At 42.9% G+C, this 17,549-nt stretch overlaps 1 long non-coding RNA gene across 4 annotated transcripts in view; it reads right to left on the bottom strand.

Moving 5' to 3' along the window:
* Positions 1–372: 372 nt before the first annotated feature.
* The window catches only part of LOC310767262, a 31,215-nt gene continuing 14,038 nt past the window's right edge, over positions 373–17,549 (bottom strand). For 2 of the 4 annotated variants that reach the window (XR_014550813.1, XR_014550814.1), the window contains exons 2-3: positions 17,032–17,150; positions 13,352–16,578 (exon numbers count right to left, since the gene is read on the bottom strand). This is a non-coding gene — a long non-coding RNA (uncharacterized lncRNA). Of the gene's footprint in view, positions 787–2,515; positions 2,624–13,351; positions 16,579–17,031; positions 17,151–17,549 lie in introns of those variants that run through there. The other 2 variants (XR_014550811.1, XR_014550812.1) reach the window with 2 other exon arrangements.

The following is a 17,549-nucleotide window of genomic DNA, read 5'->3' as shown; positions in this document are numbered from 1 at the left end:
CATTAAGATTTACTGGACTCATTTTCTTTCCATTTTTATTTTCAAAGTTTCAAAAAGAAAAAACAATCCCCCCCCCATGTTTACATCAAACCATGGTCCATATCAGTACCTTTATGGGGTTCCCTGAACCCCCCAGACTTCCCATCCTTCCCTTAGCTTCCAAAATTTATCTTCCTTTTTTAACTGCATCTAAATCAAATAAAAATGATTTCAGAAAGAAAGAAAGAAAGAAAGAAAGAAAGAAAGAAAGAAAGAAAGAAAGAAAGAAAAAGATACTGGACTCATTTTCAAATATTTTTTTTTTTAAAAAATCATTTTTTATTTGATTTTACCAACGTAAATTAGTTACAATACCAAATACATATCCATAAAATGAGTTTTCTCTGAATCTCAAGACTTCCTTCCATCCCCTCCATGGGTCCTATTGTCAACATTTCCAACTGCACAGTATTTCATAGTCTATGTTTTGTAGCTATCCATATTGTCCATAGTATTTGTTACATTACAAGTGGGATTAAAATTCTGCTAATGTTTTCATCTGTTTACAGTGGTCTCCTAAATAAATTATAAACTTCCCCCTTTCTTTCCTGAATTTCTTGTCTTCTTAGTATCTGAGTTTCCCAGTCAGTTTTGCCATTTCGGCATAGTCTAACAGCTTGGCTTGCCATTCTACTCTGGTAGGGATTCTTTCTTCTTTCCATCTCTGGGATAGTAGTATCCGTGCTGCTGTTGTCACATACATAAAGAGTCTTTTCTGTTCCTTTGGAATGTTGGTACCTATAATTCCTAATAGAAAGGCTTCTGTTTTGTTTTGTTTTTTTGTTTTTTTTTACAAAAGTTATTTTAAACATTTTTTTAAATTCATTATATATCATTTACCAGAAGGTTTCCCAAAATGTTTCACCTATATGCACATCTCCCCTAAACTGCAGGCTGCAAACATTTTTATACCTTTCATCCCTGTTTTGTAACAGTCTTTTTGAAGCCAAGTAGTAATGCTGCTAGGTTTGAGAGCGTCCTGGGCACCTGTCCCCCCCCCAAAAAAAAACACATTGCAACAATATTCTTTCCTTCCTTCATGCCCTAATTGCTCTCACACACCCCACGACATTTCTTTCCAGGGTGCAAGTTAGTGAATGAATTCTATAAGGTGTGGCTGTCAAGTTTTCTTCCCTTTTCTCTCTCCCCCCCCCCCCCGTTACTGGATTTTTTATAAAGTCTTTTTGGGGAGGGTGGGTTGTTTCCAGTTAAATGGGACACAGCACCCCCAGACCATCCCCCAAACCAACACCATTCAATTTTGTAAATATCCCCATAAAAACCCACCATAGTTTTGTTCAAGGTTGCATAGTATTCACCTTCCCTTATGCAGCAAAACCTTCAAACATTCATATAAAATCAGCCCTACATCGCATCAACACCATTCCAACTTCATTTTACTCAGGGAACAAATGGCTCCTGAAGGGGGGACTTGGGAAATGGGTAAAGACAGCCATAATCCCTGAAACCTGGGGTCATGTACTCAGCAGCCTCTTGCACAAGAGATAATCACTGGCATCCTGGTAAGTTGGGTGTCAGACAGGAAGTCATCCCATAGACAAAGCAAACCATCCAGGAATGGATTAGGTTCTTGGTGTGATTAGCTGACCAGGAAACCCAGGAACTTGTAGATATTTCCTTTGTATCGCTTGATGCTCCTTCATGGATCACTGCCTTGTCATGGCAAAGGGGCTTGAATAACTCAGAAAAGCTATGAGCTATGCCATGCAGGGCCACCCAAGACGGGCATGTAATAGTGGAGAGCTTTGACCAAACGTGATCCACCTGGAGTAGGAACCGGCAAGCCACTCCAGTATCCCTACCAAGAAAACTCCATGGACAAAGACAACAGGCATATTGAGAAGAGAAGACTCCCTGGAAAAGGCCTTGATGTTGGGAAAGATTGAGGGCACAAGGAGAAGGGGACGACAGAGGATGAGATGGTTGGACAGTGGTCTCGAAGCTACGAACATGAGTTTGACCAAGCTGTGGAAGGCAGTGGAAGACAGGAGTGCCTGGCATGCTGTGGTCCATGGGGTCACGAAGAGTCGGACACGACTAAACAACAAATCACTTGATGGGTGTGAGGTGGAAGGCAAGTGAGGGATAGGGCTAACCTGCCAAGAAAACCCTTCCCTGTTTGTGACATATGTATGATGTATCTATGATGTATGCATGATGCTTCACCAAAGGTGTTTAGGGGGAAAAGGTAAACTTATAAAAGAGGGAGCATCCCCTTGTTTGGGGTTTCTTCCTGCTTCTCCTATGTGATGGGTGGAAGTTCTGTTGCAACAATCTTTTGAATAAAGATCAGGCCTACAGGCTGCTGTTTTGCTCCTATATTCCTGGCTGGTGTCTTTGTTTGACAATCCAAGTGAGCCCAAGGAATTTCCTATAACATCCCCCCAAAAAAGAAAGAAAGAAAGAAAGAAAGAAAGAAAGAAAGAAAGAAAGAAAGAAAGAAAGAAAGACTCACCCATGCTTCTTCCCAGGCTACGAGAATGGTACCCTTTTATTTGAAACACCTTGTGGAAGTTGTTGGGTTCGCTGCCTTCAGAACATCCCACACATCTTATAAGATGATCTGAATAAAGGTTAGAAAAAGTGACAGTTCCCTCCAGCAGCACAGCAATGTCTCCCCTGTGAAATGTTAAAATAAAACAATACATTGGGGGGGGGGGGAGGTTCCTCAGGGCTCCAGGCCCTTAGACGTGGGCCAAGCAGCCCAGCCCTAGCTGCACTACTGGGGACAAGAGATTATATTAGCCCAAGTCATTTGACATTTCAAAATACTCATTTTTCAAAAACATTTTGTCCTGCAGTACGGGAGATGGCTGTTCATCAAACAAAAGTTCAGAGCTGCCATGGATACATTTAAGTAGTTCCACACTTTTTTTTTTTTAATGTATGCTGATTAATTTATGGATTAAATCAAATTAATGTTGCAGCCCTGTAAATTATAAATAACATACCAAACAACAAAAATCACCAGTCTGTAGACCCCGGAATGGTAAGGGCAGCAAATGTTAAAAGTCATCTCTCTGCAAATTTCTGTAAGATGGAGAGGTGGTGTATCTAATCAAGTCAGCCCTGCCAACAGCCAGAGATTGGCATGAAATAATATCCTTCTAAACTATAATAGCCAACTGTTTTTAATTTGACACACATCCCTGCTGAAACAAAATTCCAGAGCATGTAATAGCTGTCTAACTGCATTTTTAGACCTGCAATTCCATACGTTACATTTTTCTTTCTCTCTTTCTTTGATCTTAAATCCTTCCTGCTAAAAAACAAAAACAAAAGAAAAAACCCCCTCTTTTGTAGGGGATTTTAATGGTATTGAAAAACGTACTTCGCTTCCAAGAAACTTCCAACCATGACAGTTACTATAATTAGGAAAAAGACAAATCAAGTGTGAAATTAATTACAGACTTGTTTTGAATTGACTTGTTATGGGAGCAGTATCTCAGAGGTGGGGGACCTTTTTCAACTAAGGGACCATGTTTCTAAATGGAGAACCATGGTGGGTGTGGCCAGACAAACCCTATCTCCTATCCAGGTAAGTAAGAGGTGTTATCATAGTTTGAGGACACATTTCAGACAAGTGAAATGAAAACAGGGTGTGGTCTGGAGGGCACAACCTGGGTAGAGTCCCAACGGTTTGACAGAGAGGTCAAATGTTTCTTCCCCCTACTGCAGGCACGTCCAACACCCAAGAGACTGTGATCTACTCACACTATAAAAATACTGGCTGTGACCTACCCATTGTTATTGACAGGCAAAGTTGTTGAGCTTTTATTAGGGGTGGCAAAGTTTTTTGGGGGGAGGGGGGGAAACTGAGCATCATGCGATCTACCACGATTTACAACAGATGTCCAGTGATCTACCAGTAGATCGTGATCTCCCTGTTGGACATGTCTGCCCTATTGTATATCCTTCATTGGCTCCCAGTACGTTTCCGAGGACAATTCAAAGTGTTGGTGCTGACCTTTAAAGCCTGAAATGGCCTCTGCCCAGTTTACCTGAAGGAGCGTCTTCACCTCCATCGTTCAGCCCAGACATGAGGTCCAGCTCCGAGGGCCTTCTGGCGGTTCCCTCATTGCGAGAAGCGAGGTTACAGGGAAGCAGGCAGAGGGCCTTTTCGGTAGTGGCACCCACCCTGTGGAACGCCCTCCCATCAGATGTCAACGAAATGAACAACTACCTGACTTTTAGAAAACATCTGAAGGCAGCCCTGTTTAGGGAAGTTTTTAATGTTTGATGTCTTATCATGTTTTTAATATTCTATTGAGAGCCACCCAGAGTGGCTGGGGAAACCCAGCCAGATAGGTGGGGTACAAATAATAAGCTATTATTATTATTATTATTATTATTATTATTATTATTATTATTATTATCATCATCATTATCATTATCATTATCATTATTTCTCCCACTGTCTTTGCAAATAACCCAGCTTCACTAGAACCACTCATGCTCAAATGTATGCTCCATCTTATTATTGAATTATACTTCTTCAGACAGAGGCTTCCCCAGATTCTGGAACCTGGCATGATCAAGGTTCCAAGAACTGTGGAAGAATTCATAACCTCACAAAGGTGCCACTGCCTCAGACAACCATGGTGGCACAGGGACAGGGGTGGAGAATCCAAAGTGTAGAAGGATCATGGTTCAGAAGTCAAGTACCTGCTTGGCATGCAGAAGGTGCCTGGCTAGGGATATCACCTGTCTGAAAATCCACAGAGCCACTGTTAATCAATGTAAAGGTAAAGGACCCCTGGATGGCTAAGTCCAGTCAAAGGCGACTATGGGGTTGTGGCGCTCATCTCACTTTCAGGCCGAGGGAGCCGGCGTTTGTCCACAGACAGCTTTCCGGGTCACATGGTCAGCACGACTAAACCGCTTCTGGTGTAATCTCTGACATGCTTTAATTAACTTCTGCAATGTTACATGCTACAAAGATTCTGATGAATTTATGAGAAGTTAAAGGATATATAAATATGCAGTCCACAAGGAAACGTAGGACCCATACTGAGGATGACAGAAGTTTTAACATATTGGGGGGAAAACATTTTATAAAGCCTCTCCTCCTTCCAGAGGGGAGGGATTGTGAGCGGGAGACGATTTCCGCGTCAGGCAGGGGGCATTCTGCCCCCTGCCCTCTCATCATCGCTGGCGCGCCACGCCTCCCAGTTGGGCACTCAATCGGATGCCACTGCGGAGGCGTGGTTTAGCTGCTGAAATGCGGCCGCACCAGCTCTCCCGCCATTGTGCTTCAGATTTTCCATGAGTCAAGTGTTCCTGCTCGTCACCGTCGCATACTTATAGGTATTCCGTTAAAGGAATCCGGCGGTCGTGGATCCTGTCTGATGCTCTGTGTGGCGGGGGAGGGGGGGCATGGCACGACCCTCGGTGACATCAGGGGAGAGCTTATAGTTGAATTTGCACCAACAGGCTCCCCCTACTGGTGGTTAACCCCTCATCAGACTCACCCCTCTCCGAGTGGGTGGAGTCAAACTTGCTGTGGTCCAGTGCCTAAGCCAATACCTTCTCACATGCTGTAATCAATAAAGTTGTGGCCTTTTCTTGCCCATTAACCTAATATACTGTGTCCACGTGTTTTCATTCCCCAAGCGGGGATCGGGTCCTCGAATCACAAGTTACATTTTCTTTGTATTTGATGCAATCTGTTTTTTCTTTTGTTCTCTTTGTGGTGAAGGGACTTAATATGTAAAATAATAACGATTAAAATGCATAATAATAATAATAATAATAATAATAATAATAATAATAATGGGCCTGTAGGGCCAATTTTGCTAAAGATCTGACGCATGGAGCCAAAAAGATTATTCACCCTTGCTTCAACTGAACCACCAGAAGTCCCTGCTGCTGTTGTTCTCTGTATTTGTGTGTTTTGACAAGGAGGGAACCATGACAGGCTGCAAATGGAGCAGGTTGAGGACCCTGTGAGATTGCCCCTTTCCTTTCTGACAAGGGATGCAGGTCAGGAATTTGCCATCTAAACCATAGCATGGCAAGCTGTCACCCTCAGCCAATGCTACCCCTGCTCCTGATTAGTTTAAATTCCTTGAAAATATGTTTGCAACCAAATTGCTGGCGCAATTTTAACAGTAGCTGCACGAACGGCAACCCGTCTAATATAGAAATGAAGACGATCAGCATCTATCTCGATAAAGCAGAAAACATAAGCGGAATGCATAGATCTTTACTTGTGGCTCCTCGGGGGATATCTTAACTGCTGGGCATTGCCAAAGTGGGTCATTTTTCTTGAGATTTACCTTGCATAAAAAAGACTGGAGTCACTTCCTGCGTTTTCAGCCGATATTACTCAATTTCTACTCACAGCACATAATGTTCGCTTGTCAAGAAAAATCATCACCAAGCAGTTCCAAGTATGTTTATAAGATTCTTTTATGGGCTGCCACTAATGGATGGATGTCATCAAGACAAACCGTTTTGGCATAAATTCCCTCCCCCCAAACCCCTCTGTATTTGTGCTGTGCAATGGTTTTTGCGGAGGTTTACATGAGACGTTTCCATTTTACGAGACATAAAGAAATTTACATATATAGTGGGCTTTTCTCTCTCTTCACCCCGCCCTCCAAAAGTGCCACATCATTAAGGGAAATTGCAACAGTCTATGCCCATTAGTTTAAAATGGTGTGTTTATCCTTAACAAAAGCTGGTTCTGCACAATATTGCATTATATCGAGGTTTATGGGCTGATTATTTCAGAGATAGAAGGGATTTTTCTTGTTGTTTTGGTAAACTCTTGATTTTCTTTTTTCTTTTTCTCATGCTTTTTTGCTGACCTTAATGGGCAAGTGAGTATTGCTTTGGAACAAAACCATACACATTTTTAAAATATATTTTAGGGGCATGCAACATGCTGATTTGACCTAATACATATATGATTTTGAGCCCTGCCATTATATTATTTGAGTATCCAGTGTCCTGAATTTTAAAAGCTGACCTCACTCCGACTTTGACCTCCCGCTTTCTGGTATTTCATCTTCACTGTAGGGATCCTAAAGGACATTAGTACTGAAGGCATACTTTCTGACAGGTAAACCTGCTCTGTAAGCCTGAAATAAGCCTCATAAAATGCAATCTGCTAAATCAGAGGAGTTCTTTCCACAGTTCATATGCTTGGCAAATCAGTGACAATAAACATTGCTAATCCCAGTGCTTTTTTCCTTTAAAAAAATGCTTAGGGGTGCTCCCATTTTGACTCAAGAAAATCACCATTTTATAGTTCAAATCGGGAAAAATAAATACAGTGAATGGACAAAAGTACAAAGACTCACAAAATGTTTAGGGGTATGCGTCCCCCCCAGAAAAAAAGCACTGGCTAAACCTGAGCTGAAGACAGACTTGCTCAACTTGAATATTCCCAACCCGTACCTCACTCCTAAGAGACAACACCATTCCTTCTTATAGCTGATTTGCATTGTAAGAATACTTCTGTTGCTTGAAAACCTTGAAGCCAGTAACCTATTGCAGAAGAGGTTGCATCTGTTAAAAAAAAGTTTAGTTCATTATAGTCACAGCTGACAATTCATGTGATGAGAGGGGCAATAAGTTCCTGTTTGAAAACTGTGGCACTGTATAAAACCTAAGTTTGTGCAATATTATTTCATTTCCCTCTGGTCTTTTATTGTTTCAGATGATTTCATCTTCCATTTCTCCTTTCCCTTGAAATACTGCTTTGGGGCTGGGGGGTTTTTGGGAGGGTATGGGGATGGGTGTTTAGAATCCTAGAATCCTAGAATTGTTGAGTTGGAAGGGACCCTGAGTGTTAGGAGTCCATGTTCCTGGCTTGTTAACACAGTAAGCGTACATAATTAAAAAGGAGAATTTATTGCAAAAAAAACAAAGAAAAAAAACCAAGCAATTATTTCCGGACCCCTCTAGCAAGCCTCCGGCCCCCATCACTCAGTTGACCCTTATGGGGAGTTTTTCCTGTGTCAACAGAAGAGATGGAACCTTCGAACTTTATGTTTCTTATTTTGCTTCCTGCCTAGCAGCCTTCCTATACCCCTACGTTTTGGACTTATTTGGTCAGCTGCTGCCCCTTTCTGTTCCGAAAAGCTGTCTCTGCAGCATTCCACGCCTGTTTGGGCTTCTGGGGAGCTTAGGCTGTGTTCCAGCCTTGTTATATATTGGGTTTAACACATTTTATGTTACAAGGCACATTCTAACCAATCGTAGAAGCGTTGGTAGACGAACGTTCTAATGGCAAGTAAGCACACGCTCTTTCAACTGTCAACTGTCAATGGTCAGTTCTTGCTTGGGATTATTATCGTGTTGTCCAGTCAGTTTGGTTCTTGTGTTCCTATGAGTGAGCTGCTGTCACTGACAAATGTTGAATAAACTTAGTTGAGGAACTTATACTGCCTTGGGCTTCTGACTTTTTCTGAACATTTAACAAGCCTGCTCTCCATTCCTCCCTTATCAGCCGGCCATCCAAGGTCAGGGGGAGTCGACACTGGCAGCTGTGGGCTCTCCTGTGCCAGCGTGAAAGCCCAGCCTCCCTGTTCCTGCCTGCATTCTGCAGCTGGCTGTGAGATTACACTGGGAGCTGGTGTGTTCATGACACTATCATCTAGTCCAACCCCCTGCAATGCAGGAATATGCAGTTTCCCCATATTGGGATCAAACCTGTAACCTTGGCATTATCAGCACCATACTCTAACCAACTGAGCTATGTGTTGCTGGTTTTCTCTCTCTCTCTCTCTCTCTCTCTCTCTCTCTCTCTCTCTCTCTCTCTCTTTGGTATCTTTATTCTTGTGATTTATGCAGAAATTGCTCCATTTGGTTGTGTACTTTTAAATGTTTCATTTATTATTTACGACTACTTTTGTTATATTGTAGTTATCCCCCCCCCCCATTCCAATTACATGCTGTCTTGAGCATGGTTTGAACTGTGGAAAGGTGGGCTACAAATACAATTATGTATGCATCTGTCTATGTATGCTTTCTCAGGTCCCTGAATGGTCTGTTCCTCCTTAGTTCAGTCCTTCTGCCTCTCCGGACTCTTTCTAGAACTCGGATGGGGAACCAGTGGTTCTTGAGATGTTGCCCCCCCCCAGCTTTCATCAGCCCCCCACAGCTTGGCCCATAGCTGTCAACTTTTCTTGTGAGGAATCCTATTCAGAATAAGGGAATTTCCCTTTAAAAAAGGGAAACGTTGACAGCTATGGCTTGGCCAATGATCTGGGATGAGGGCCACAGGCAATGGCAAGCAAAGGGGAATGGCTTATTTAAATGAATGGTTGTTAGAGCTAGGTTCCCATGTGATCTGTGACAAACAGGCACCTGAGACAGAAGCAATTCCACAGTATAGTTTCTGTATGTGCCAAAGGGTAACAATGGAATCACAGAATGGCAGAGCTGGAAGGGGCCACAAGTGCCATCTAGTCCAACCCCTTGCAAGGTAAGAGTATTTCACCAAACGTGGGGCTCTAACCCATGACCCTGAGATTAAGGGGTCTCATGCTGTACCAGCTGAGCTATCTGTATGATTCTGATTGATATTCCAGCTTGATTGTAATACAATGATACCTCGGGATGCGAATGGGATCTGTTCTGGAGCCCCGTTCACATCCCGAACAGAACGGAAGATGCGACAGCACACCTGCGCGTGCGCGGGTCGCGTTTCGTCGCTTCCGCACATGTGCGTGACATCATTTTGACCATCTGCGCATGCATGAGCGGCAAAACCCAGAAGTAACATGCTCTGTTACGTCCGGGTCGCAGCAGAGCACAAGCTGAAAGCACTCAATCTGAAGCGTATTTATCCCGAGGTATGGCTGTACCGTATTGGCCTGAATATAAGCCTCACTTTTCCCCTCAAATTTCAACCATGAAAAGTTAAACTGCGGCTTATATTTGTGACCTTACGGTATGAACCAGGAATGCATGGCAAACAGTGCCAGGAGTGCGGCAAAGCAGCGCCGGCCACATGTGTAGTCCCCCATCCTCTCTGCCAAGGCTGGGAAGGGAGAGAGCGAGGAAGGGGAAAGATTGCTGCCCCACCCCAGTATGCAGCCAGGAGCTGTAAGGAATGGAGCACTTATATTCATGTATTTTTTGTATTTTTTTTCTCCCCCCCCCACCCTCCAATGTTAAAGGTACGGTTTATATTCAGGTGCAGCTTATATTCAGGCCAATACGGTAATGTGAAAATACTGTCCAAATGAGCAACCTCCAAATCTCCTTTAAAAAGATAATAAAAAATCCAATGGTTCCAATATGTCCAAAGAACAATAGAATTCATCTCAGAAAAGATGCTCCATTGTCGTGCCTCTAATGCACTCCAAGATATTGGAGATTCCATAAGATAACAGAAGCTTGCAGTAGTATGGGAAAAGTCAAGGTCACAATCTTTCGCAGAATCATGCTATCCCAAATATGGGTGTTTGGCATTTTGCTTTCTCATTTGCAAACTTTCACCTTATACTCAGGTCAGGCTGTTCAAGTGTGGCGCTTTTCTCTCAGATTCAATAAACACATTCCAATTCACGACCCCATGGACCCTGGGCTCGAAAGGTACGCCAAATAAGTTTCGCCACGAGCTCATTTTCACAGACTGCTATGGAAATTGCATCCTTTGTAGAATTACATAGGCAGCTCTCATCGTTCTGATAAACAGCAATTGGTCTTGGGAATTCAAGCAGGACAGTTCCCTTTGAAGTTTGGACTCTTAAGCAGAACCAATAGATACATTTCAAAGCAAAACTGTGCTTCTTTCCATAGACAGTTTCCCCTTTTTATGGGTTGCTATGGCTGCTTTAGTCTTGTTTGAAAGATTCTTCAAAAAAACCTGTATTTTCACCTTCCTAATCCCACTGAAACAGGGTTTGTTTGTTTCTTTTTAAAAAATCCAATGTTATGAAACAACAGATTGATTAATACCATTCTTACATTTCTATTTAAATTAAATTTTTGGGACAAAGTACCATATTTTTCGCTCTATAAGACGCACCAGACCACAAGACGCACCTAGTTTTTGGAGGAGGAAAACAAGGAAAAAAATATTCTGAATCTCAGAAGCCAGAACAGCAAGAGGGATCACTGTGCAGTGAAAGCAGCAATCCCTCTTGCTGTTCTGGCTTCTGGGATAGCTGTGCAGCCTGCATTCGCTCCATAAGATGCACACACATTTCCCCTTACTTTTTAGGAGGGAAAAAGTGAATCTTATAGAGCAAAAAATACGGTAATTATTTTGAGTGTTCAGCTTGAACGCTTTCAAAGTTTCTGATTGTTCGCATAAGCAATACAAGCCAGGGTTTACTTACTTATTTATTTATTTAAAACCAATTCATTTATCACTTAAATGCAATACTCTACAAGCGGTTCACAAGCATACAACCATAGCTGTCAACTTTCAGATTTGAAAACAAGGGATCAGCAGCCTCGAAAATAAGGGATCAGCAGCCTCACCTGTCCCGGGGACAGTCTACAGGATATCTAACAATCCGTGATAGCAGCGGGAAGCAGCGGGAAATGGCGCTGGAATAAGGGAATTTCCCGCAAAAAAAGGGAAGATTGACAGCTATGCATACAATATAAAAAGTAAAAATCAGTTAAAACAATACAACTGTGGTCCATGGACCACAAGTCATCCATCAGTTTCATTCAGGTGGTCCACTGGTACATCTACATGTTTGGGGTTGAAGACAGGAGAAGCATTAGTGATATCGATTTTTAATTGCATTCTTATTGTTTCTTTTTATATTGTATTTTACTGTATTACAATAAAATAAAATGCAATATATGAAAAATAAAAGAAGAAATAAAAATTTCAAACGCCAATATTACAGCATCTAGCACAGCACAGTACAATTATTACAGCAGACAGAAAAATAATTTAAGTGGTCTGCTAAGGTCCTCAACCATTTTTTTTTTTTGGGGGGGGGGGTGTTTCAGAACCATGGACCTAAATTAAGCATATTTTAAGTATCAAACTTGAATAGGTGAATGCCTCTATTTTTCCCATAGCTGCACATATTTTCTTTCTAAGGGTGAGTTTATGCAAGCATCAAAGTGATGTGCAAGTATGAGAGTTGTATTTTAGAGCTACATACACACGACCTTTTAAAAATATCCATCCTATTTGTAGTTCAAGGCATTGGTGTGAGGGCAGCTAGAATTCTCCAGGAGGAAGAGAAATTTCCTGACAGTTTCTTGGAAGTGGGATTCACAGTTAGCAGAGGCAGTACAACAGATTCTCTCCGCACTGCAAGGTGTTCTGGTTTATGTTCCTGCCTTTGCAAGTGGTAACTGCAACAACTGTGTTTCCCTGCCTTGCCACCATTTTGCATTGTCCAAAATGTCCTAGATCTAGGAAAGGTCTGCCGCGAAACACATCAGTACAAAACAGAACTGAAAGGGGTGGCGCTGTGGTCTAAACCACTGAGCCTCTTGGGCTTGCTGATCAGAAGGTCGGCGGTTAGAATCCCCGCGACGGAGTGAGCTCCTGGTTAATAATAATAATAATAATAATAATAATAATAATAATAATAATTTATTCCTTATACCCCGCCCATCTAGCTGAGTTTCCCCAGCCACTCTGGGTGGCTCCCAATCAAGTGTTAAAAACAGTACAGCGTTAAATATTAACAACTTCCCTGAACAGGGCTGCCTTCAGATGTCTTTTAAAGAGAAGATAGCTGCTTATTTCCTTCACATCTGAAGGGAGGGTGTTCCACAGGGTGGGCGCCACTACCAAGCAGGCCCTCTGTCTGGTTCCCTGTAACCTCACTTCTCGCAATGAGGGAACCGCCAGAAGGCCCTCGGCGCTGGATCTCAGTGTCCGGGCAGAACAATGGGGGTGGAGACGCTCCTTCAGGTATACAGGACCGAGGCCGTTTAGGGCTTTAAAGGTCAGCACCAACACTTTGAATTGTGCTCGGAAATGTACTGGGAGCCAATGCAGATCTCTCAGAACTGATGTTATGTGGTCCTGGCGGCCACTCCCAGTCACCAGTCTAGCTGCCGCATTCTGGATTAATTGCAGTTTCCGGGTCACCTTCAAAGGTAGCCCTACGTAGAGCGTGTTGCAGTAGTCCAAGCGGGAGACAACTAGAGCATGCACCACTCTGGCGAGACAGTCCGTGGGCAGGTAGGGTCTTAGCCTGCGTACCAGGTGGAGCTGGTAGACAGCTGCCCTGGACACAGAATTAACCTGCGCCTCCATGGAGAGCTGTGAGTACAAAATGACTCCCAGGCTGCGCACCTGGTCCTTCGGTTGCTCTGTTCCAGCTCCTGCCAACCTAGCAGTTTGAAAGCACACCAGCACAAATAGATAAATATGTAGCACTGTGGCAGGAAGGTAAATGGTGTTTCCTTGTGCTCTGGCTTCCATCATGGTGTCCTGTTGCACCAGAAGTGGTTTAGCCATGCTGGCCACATGACCTGGAAAGCTGTCTGCAGGCAAACGCTGGGTCCCTTGGCCTGAAGTGAGATGAGCGCCGTACCCCATGGTCGAATTCAGCTGTACTTAACCATCCAGGAGTCTTTTAACTTTACCTTTTACCTAAACCTAGCTTCATTCTGAGGAATTGGGGGGTACATGTTCAGGATGGCAGCTGCTAAATAAAAACAAAACAAACAAAAAAACCATATTTGGAGAAAATTATGCAATGGGGCCTTATTTTTTTAACGGTGCATGAAGAAAAAAAGAATAATTTCTGACATTGTCTCAGAAAAATGTCACCTGGGAAACTTCAGATATTAGGTGCTGAGCTTTCTTACATTCTGACAGGTTTTTTTTCCTTTCTCTCAATGGAGGCAAGTTTACACAGGTCATTGAAATATATGCACATACTGGTGAATTGGGCCTGTGTAGATCTGCATACACAAAAGACCGATGCAAGTGTCCTTCTTGACCAGAGGTGGGGAGGTCAAACAAGATTTCACACGATAAATTTGGCAGTTGTCCAATTAAATAAATGCAATATGCTCTATTTTGTTCTTAGCCTTAATCCTATCTCATCCTTGAGGCTGACGCACCAGCTTTTGTAGAGAGAGGAGATGGGCTGCTTTGGCTTAAAGCTGAGTTACAGTATATTTATGAAGCACAACAGGCAATCAATTCAATTACATTACCTAGTGAATGAACAATCATAATATCAAGCTTTCCAGTTAAGTGTCCTATTCTATGTGGGTATGATGGCACAAATCTACTGGCTCCTTTCTTTCCCCTGTTGTGAAACTGAACATTTCATTTGTATGGTCAAATATAAATTCTTCTATCATGGCTCAAAGTGTTTGTCTCAAGTCCACAAAGACATAGAAAAGTTTATTAGAATATTAGATTAAAGTTTATTAGCAGCTTCTTCTTCTTCTTCTTCTTCTTCTTCTTCTTCTTCTTCTTCTTCTTCTTCACAAAGTTTGCTCATTTCTTCCTGAGTCTTGTGTGCTGTCTCTCAAGTACAAATCTCATACAGTTGTGAATTTATTTACATATTAACAGCAATAACAAAAAATTGAGTTCTCTATGTAGTATGCAGAAGAAGAAATATTCCAATCATAAAGTATGAATGCAAACACAAAATCAGAACAATTGAAATGGCATCAAAATAAGAACGGCATATGGTTCCTGAAAAGTTTGAGCAGCAATTTCTAATCAATATTGTCCAAAATTGTCAATTTGATTAATTAAGTGAACACCCGCTGGATGTCTGAAGTTTCTTTGTTGGTTTTCAACGGCTCACTCTGAGCCTTCTAGGCAATACCACACTCACAATAGCATCAACAGGTTGACAGAAACAGCAGCACTGATGGTTCCCTGTATCACACAAAACACAGTTGTGTGTGACTGGCAACAAGTAGAATAGCCGGGGGGGGGGGGGTTGTGGCGAGAGTAATGCAATTCACAGGGGACACTTCTACTCTTCATGTTATCTTTCAAAGGAAATATATGTGGAAGCGAGTCTTTATTTCTCCTCCTTGTGACAGCTTGGACGGATAGGGGAATTGCAGTCAGAATGTCTGCTATATCACTCAGCAAAATAATGTTATACACACACGCTCGGAGGATAACAAGAAGTCACACCGCAGTTCTAAGCAAATGCAGCATATGAAATCTCTTGACAACTAAGATCTCCTTAGCTCTACAAGGCTGATAATGGAGCAAGTCGTGTTCATGTTTCTGGGAAAGGAGGGTTAAAGCTCACTACTGCTCCCCACACCATGCTTATCAATTTTGAGACAGAGAGACAGCATATGGTTAAAAGCTTGAGCAATTGCCCTGAATCATGGACATTAAGTGGTGGGCTCTGCAGCACTTGCGATCTTCCCAAGGATTATTGAAGGAGCACATATTGAAGTAAAGTGTGGAAGACATGCTCTGGCAGAGGACTATGCCATTATATTTCTTCCTCACTTGGCTGGAAAATGTATTGGACCGGAACAAAAAGACCTTGACGTATGATCAAGAAAAGTAAGAGTCACTGACCATTAACAATTGCTGCTCCAGGGGTGTTTCCTACCTTTTAGCAACAGCAATAAAACTGACCTTAGAACAATGAATGTAAGAGCTGAACTTAGAGAATGCCAGGACTATGGATGCCATTATAAAAGATTGCACACATTTCTCCACATCTCACACTTTCAGCTTCAGATATGCCATTTCTTTAATTTAGAGAATCTCCTTTTAACGCTTTTCCCTGTATCAAATAGATCTCCCTCCTTGGCAGTTTTACAGGAAAGCAGGATTGCTTCCTCTGTCTACAAAGAAGAAATTATCACAGGCAGCTGTATCGGTAGCACTATTTCACAATATATCGTTGCAGAATACTTGAATAAAAGTGCTGTTTAACTCTCTGTTGGAAGGGTTGCTTTAGTTTTGCAAAGGGATATGGAATAGCCACAACTGAGATCCCAGTCAAGTGCAGAAGGTCAGGATCCTGATTTTTTTTATACTAGGTCTAGCCAATCTAGAAGCATTATACTTACTGCTACGCATAGAACATAATGGGACACGGGTCATGCTGTGGTCTAAACCACTGAGCCTCTTGGGCTTGCTGACCGGAAGGTTGGCAGTTTGAATCCCTGTGGAGTGAGCTTCCGTTGCTCTGTCCCAGCTTCTTCCAACCTCGCAGTTCAAAAGCATGCCAGTGCAAGTAGATAAATAGGTACCACAGCAGCGGGAAGGTAAATGGTGTTTCTGTGCACTCTGTTTTCCGTCATGGTGTTCCATTGAGCCAGAGGTGGCTTAGTCATGCTGGCCACATGACCCGGAAAGCTGTCTGTGGACAAACACCAGCTCCCTCAGCCTGAAAGTGAGATGAGCGCCACAACCCCATAGTCACCTTTGACTGGACTTAACCGTCCAGGGGTCCTTTACCTTTACCTTTTTAACTAAGAACTAATACTGAGCACTTCTACTCACTTCTGCATCTGAAGATGTTCAGGAGCTATTGTGTCAATAATCACTGCTGGCACCACCAACAGTTCATCCTCCTCCCTGAGCTCAGCAGCAGCGACACCGGCAGAGCAAATAGGGATTTTCTGGGATCAAATAATTCCAGGGTTGTGCCTGGAAAATAGGGACACTTGCAGGGTATGTGAATAACCTCTGCTTCATTTGAACACGTCTCTGCAGTTTATAGGGATGCGGGTAGCACTGTGGATTAAACCACAGAGCCTAGGATTTGCTGATCAGAAGGTCGGCAGTTTGAATCCCTGCAATGGGGTGAGCTCCCGTTGCTCAGTCCCTGCTCCTGCCAACCTAGCAGTTTGAGAGCATGTCAAAGTGCAAGTAGATAAATAGGTACCACTCCGGCGGGAAGGTAAACGGCTTTCCGTGCACTGCTCTGGTTCGCCAGAAGCGGCTTAGTCATGCTGGCCACATGACCTGGAAGCTGTATGCCGGCTCCCTCAGCCAATAAAGCGAGATGAGCACCACAACCCCAGAGTTGGTCACGACTGGACCTAATGGTCAGGGGCTCCCTTTACCTTTACCTTTAGTTTATGCCAAATGGGATTTCTCCTCCAGGAGCAAGCACCAGACGGTTGAAGTATCCTCTGTTTAACAATCTGAGGCATTCTTGGCACTCCCTCCTCTCCATCTGGATTTGAGCCTGAAAGACCAAGGCAAAGTGTGGGTGCATGAAGGGCAAGTGGCAAGCAAGCACATTTTGTGGCACTGCACAACATCCCTGCTGATCATTGGGCATGTCTGCTAAGACATCAGCTTTTAGGGTTGCTATACATCTGGAATTTCCCAGACATAGCCAGGAGTTGGTCATTCCACTGGGTGGAAATCGCTGAAATGTATGGGGAAATCTGGACATACGGCAACCCATGTCGGAGGTGTAGATTTTGGCGAATTTCAATAAAAATAGGTCAAAAACTTCATTATTTTTTTTTTTGAGAATTTGCAGAAGAAGCTCAATAACTATGCAAAAGAAAAAAAAAAGTTCAACAACTTTTGTGTCCGGACTTTTTGAAATATGGGAACCCTATCAACCTGACTTTCC

This window comes from Podarcis filfolensis (genome assembly GCF_964270895.1).
Source record: "Podarcis filfolensis genome assembly, chromosome: 7".
Lineage (NCBI taxonomy): Eukaryota > Metazoa > Chordata > Lepidosauria > Squamata > Lacertidae > Podarcis > Podarcis filfolensis.
The sequence above is the reverse complement of the archived record's forward strand: the minus strand, read 5'-3'. Positions and strand labels throughout refer to the sequence as shown.